At 44.2% G+C, this 5,576-nt stretch overlaps 1 pseudogene; it reads right to left on the reverse strand.

Moving 5' to 3' along the window:
- Window positions 1-274: 274 nt before the first annotated feature.
- LOC139838779 (uncharacterized) lies at window positions 275-5,351 on the reverse strand (annotated as a pseudogene).
- Window positions 5,352-5,576: the final 225 nt, after the last annotated feature.

A 5,576-nucleotide genomic window follows, 5' to 3' on the forward strand; every position in this document is an offset into this window, starting at 1 on the left:
TTCCACTAGTGTATAGGAAAGATGTAGAGCGGGCATTTGGTGTGCTGCAATCTCGGTGGGCTATTTTTCATCGCCCTGCTAGAATATGGACCGTTTAGACCATGCGGGAAGTGATGACGCTTGTGTGATCATGCACAGTGGCGGACGCGGGAAAGAATTGGAGGGGGGGCATACCTCAAAAAAAAATTGCGCACCCCCCAAAATGTGAAAAACCTTTACATAATGAAGTAATGAACAATATACAAGACAAATTCATTGCATTGGAGTTCAACACATATATCAAATGTGCACGATTACAATACAAATAGTTCAAAACATTACAAGGGTCTTACATGTAGAATATAGCATAATTAGAAACTTACATCATTTCTTCAATCTACGGTTTCGCATTGCCATGAAAGTTTCAACAATGGTATCATCACTTACATGAATGAACACCCCTCGCTCGATAAATGTCACTAAGAAATGGTTTAAGAGGTTATCACCCATACTATTGCTCAACTTGTTTTTGAAAGATCGAGATGTCGCCTAGAGGGGGGGGTGAATAGGCAATTACAAACTCTTGCGGATTTGTCTTGTATGAATGCGGAATTAAACTATCGTTTAGTTTACAAGCACAAACCCTAAATATGCTAAGCTCAACTAAGTGTAACAATAGCAACTAGAGCTAAGCAAGATAGGCACAAGATATATGTAGCACAAGTGATAGCAAGATATATGTACTTCAAGCACGATGGCTATCACAAGGAAAGAGAGCTCGGGTATAGAAATAACCGAGGCACGCGGAGACGAGGATGTATTCCCGTGTTCCCTTGCTTTGCAACAAGGTACGTCACGTTTGGAGGAGTGGAGGTCCCACGAAGGATTCCCCGCGCCACGAAGGCTCACCCTATTCTCCGAACCACACCCACGAAGGATAATGGCCCTTTCCTTATGGTTAGCTTTTCCTCCGCTCCGGAGATGGCAAGCTCCACAACCACTTCACAAGCTCCACGAAGGAGAAGCCCGGGCCTCTTCACAATCTTCTTGAAGAGATCACCAGAGCACCAATCACCAAGCCAACTAGGAGGTCACCCTCCAAGAGTAACAAGCTCACGGTCTCTCACTCGAACAAATCGTGGTGGAGAGCTCAACACTATGCAATGATGCAAAGCAAGAACACCGGAGGTGTTCAAGTTCTTCACACTCAAATCCCACCAAAGCAACGAATGCTAGGATGAGATTGGAGAGGAAGAACAAGGGGGAAAGTCAACCAAAGACTCCAAGATCTAGATCCCAAGAGATTCCCTCACTTAGAGAAGAAACGGTTTGGTGGAAGTGTAGATCTAGATCCCCTCTCTCAAATCCTCAAATATGAGCAAGAATGGTTGGAGGAATCAAGGGGGAGAGCAAGTTCTTCAAATAGCAACAATGGAGGTGAGAGAATGGGAAGAACTAGTTTGGCTCAAGGTGGAAGAAGCCTATTTATAGCTAAAGGGGAAAAATAGCTGTTGGGGGAAAAAGACAGAAAATCGGGCAGAAAAAACGTCCCAAAAAGTGGCCCAGCCGGTCACCAGGCCGGCCGACCGGGGCAGCAGCCGGCCAGGCCGGTCAGCAGCCCGGTCGGGCCAGCCCAGCAACCGGGCGGGGCAGAAACCCCCACGAGCGGCGGATAGGCGCGCGCAGGCCAAGCAGGAAGCCCAGCAGTGCGCGGGCGGCGGGAGCAAGGCGAAGCGGGGCGCGCAGGCAGCGCACTGATGGGCCGTCGGGGCGGTGAGGCCCAGCCCCGGCCAGGGCGCGCGGGGGCGGCGCGTGGGCGGCGCGGAGTGGAGCGGGCCGCGCGGGGAGGCGGCCGATCCGGCGGGAGGCCGGTTCGGCCGGGGGCAGCGCCGGCGGGCAGTCGGTGACCGGGCCTGCGACCGGACGGGGCGGCCAGGCCCACGGGAATCCGCCCGGATGGCACCGGTTCCCAGGCCGGTTTTCGACCGGGTGGGCCGGCGCCTGGCCCGGTCTGGCCGGCTGGCACTTTCCCTTTTTTCTTTTCTTTTTCTTCTTTTCTCTTTTTCTTTAATAACAATTGCTCCCGAACTCCGAATCGCATGAAACCAATTTTGCTTGCAAGATAACAACAAATGCTATCTAATAGAAAGTGAAAACCCAAGAATCTGTAGGAGGGGATTTTATCATGAATATAAAAGGTAGAACCTTATATCATGAATAACCGGTAAAATCACCCAACATCGAAAACGCAATAGAAGATGCATGTGAACTCCGTTTTCGATGAACTTGGGCTTGTTGTAAAGCTAACAACAAGCTCAAGAACCTCACACCGAGAAATACCAAGAAGCAATAAGAATATGCAACGCATGCAAGGATTGAGCTCCCTAAGACGATGTGATCAAGTTAACCAACCGAAAGCCCCTCTTAATAGTGCGGCTATCTATCCTATAATCCGGTCTCCCATCAACCACCTCGAGACCGGCAAAAGGAAAACCTATCAAGGTCATACCTTTGCCTTGCGCATCCCATCACTTGATCATTGTCGCTTCGTGAATACTCACAAATGCTCCCCCATACACTATGATGGGAAAGGTTCATTGATGCACATCTTCACTATCACCAAGTGGACGGCAAGCTTCAAGCATGTGATCCACACAAGATGCTCATCTTGAACTTGCCCAACTCAACCTTGTATCTTCTCATACTCACTTAAGATAGAGCATGGATAATATTGAGTTCCACATAAGAACTCCATCTTCATTTCTTCTTCTTGATCATATCACATATATATCTTCATACTGATGATCTTGATGCCAATACACAAGGTATATCTTTATCTTCATGGCATCCATACTTGAATCCAACACATGGAGAGCAAGTAGTACCTATGGAATATTCCTTCATATAAACTCAATGAAAACATTAGTCCATAGGGGTTGTCATTAATTACCGAAACCACACATAGGGGCAATGTACCCTTACAGTTTTTCACTAGACTCATTGCGGAAAATACTCTTTCAACATTCGCCGTCGCCACCGGTAGAAGCAATATCAATTTGAGAAGCATGTAAACTAAATCATAAACAACATGCTTTTTTGTTTCAACAAGCTTAATAGAGAGCTCACCAAGATGATTGACACATTTGAATCTATCATCTTTTCTCATGTCATCAATAAAGATCTCAAGTTGGGGTTCAAGTCTTAACAAATCCATGCTTGATATGTCATTGGGGTAGAATTGAGCAAGTCTCGTTACCTTTTGTGTATCATAAGAAGCAAATGAATTCACGGGATTCAAAGCCGCCATACAAATAAGAAACTCCATGTTAACCTCATCAAACCGATTATCAAGCTCTTGAATAACTTGATCAACAACACCAAGATACACTTCTCTTCTATAACGATCATCATTTGTTTGCTTTTCATAATACCATTGTGATCTTCCATGAGCCACATAATTAGATTCCGGGGAAGGAACTTCAATGCCATGAGTGTTGCAAAAGAATGTCACCTTTGCAAGAAATCTTTCCCATCCAAGTGATGACCTCATATCCTTCATTTTCTCCTTTGCCAATCCAACAAGCGCCATTGCATTGAGAATATCTTGATCCTTCTTTTGCAAAGATATAGAAAAGTCATTTGTGTAGCCAAGAACAACAAGCATCAAGTTGAGATTGAAAACAAAGTCAAATGATTCAAAGGCCGCGGCAACTCCTCTTATTCTTGTCCACTCACTCTTTTGTGAAGGATCTTTTCCAATCCTTACAAGCACCTCAAGTATCACCGGGTACATATCAACAATGTGTAGAATGGTCTTGTAATGAGAGCCCCATCGAGTATCACCGGGTCTAGATAAACCCATCTCTTGATTGAGTCCACTTCCACTTTCAATTTCACCCATCTCAAGTGCTTGTAAAACTTGTTGAGCTCTAACATCCCGAAGCATGTCATGACGCTTGCAAGAAACTCCAATGATATTGAACAAATAAGAAACATGATCAAAGAACCACACACATGCTTCATTATCCTTTGCCACGGCAATAAGAACCAATTGAAGTTGATGTGCAAAGCAATGTATGTAATAAGAAGATGGTGACTCTTTCATGATCAATGTTTTTCAACCCCTTAATCTCACCCTTCATGTTGCTAGCCCCATCATATCCTTGTCCACGAATTTGAGTGGGAGACAAATGATGATCTTTTAGCAAAGATATAATTGCAACCTTGAGAGACAATGAAGTAGTATCGGAAACATGAACTACTCCAAGGAACCTCTCACATATTCTTCCGAATTTATCCACATAACGCAAACAAAGAGCAAGTTGTTCTTTGTGAGACATATCACTAGACTCGTCGGCTAGAATTGCATAGTGGTCACCATCAAGATCTTCAATGATTAGTCTAGTAGTTTCTATCGCACAACATTCAATAATGTCATGTTGTATCCTTGGACTATTCAAGATGCAATTTCCGGGAGCATTCTTCAAAACAACCTTATTGACTTCCTCATTACCTTCTGCAAGCCACTTTAGAAGTTCAAGAAAATTTCCCCGGTTGGTTGATTCTTCACTCTCATCATGTCCACGGAATGCCAATCCTTGTTTCAAAAGAAATCTCAAGCATCTAAGAGAGTAAGTTAGCCTAGTCTTGTAAAGAAGTACATCCTTCTTAGACACCTTCATAAGAACATTATCAGTTTTGGTGTTGGGTGCAACAAATAAGTTGTACTTCTCTTGAGCTTGGTTGTGAATGCTAGTAACACCGCCCACATGCTTCTTAAATGATTCGGGTTTTTTCCAATTTCTAAAACCATCTTTAACAAAGGCATCTCCTCCGGGACCTCCATTGGCTCTTTCTTTGAACAAGAAACACACAAAGCAAAATGCCGCATCCTTTTCGATACTATATTCTAGCCAATTGTAGTGATGAAACCAACACAACTAAAGTGTCGATTTTTGCCCTTCTTTTTTGTTGTTGTGAAATCATGCTCATATGGTTGGCACGGACCTTTTAGGATATATCCTCTCCGAACATCATCTTCAATATTAACATCATAACTTGATATAGGAATCCTTTCCCCCGGATCATGTGGAAGAAAGTGAGCATCATGTGACCTTGCATTTGGTTGTTGGGGTGAAGGTGGGTGTGGTGTTGTATCTTCAATGTCAATGTCACTCTCAATATCGGAGTCGACTTCTTCATCGTGTACAATATCGGATTGGACCGGAGATGCAATCTTCTTTGATGCTTTTTTCTGAAAAAGTAGCGCAATTTGGCTATTCCTCTTCATTTCTACACAATTGAAACATTTAAACATTACTAATTTATTAATTTTATGTGTTCTTCTTAACATACAAACTTACAAAGTAACAGAGAATAGACATACACAGGGACATACGTTCATAGTTTCATACAGAAAGTCAATGCATACAGAGAAATAGCCAAATAGCCAAATAGCTGCAAATCAAAAAATATTCACAGCTCAGTGGCTCACCGGCCTCACTCTCGGCAGTTGGGAACTTGGGACTTGGGAAGAGGCGAAGAGAAGGGGCGGGCGGCCGGCGACCGACGGTCGGCGCCCGGCGGTCTCTGTGGAC

Source organism: Lolium perenne, chromosome 4, assembly GCF_019359855.2.
Source record: "Lolium perenne isolate Kyuss_39 chromosome 4, Kyuss_2.0, whole genome shotgun sequence".
Classification (NCBI taxonomy): domain Eukaryota; kingdom Viridiplantae; phylum Streptophyta; class Magnoliopsida; order Poales; family Poaceae; genus Lolium; species Lolium perenne.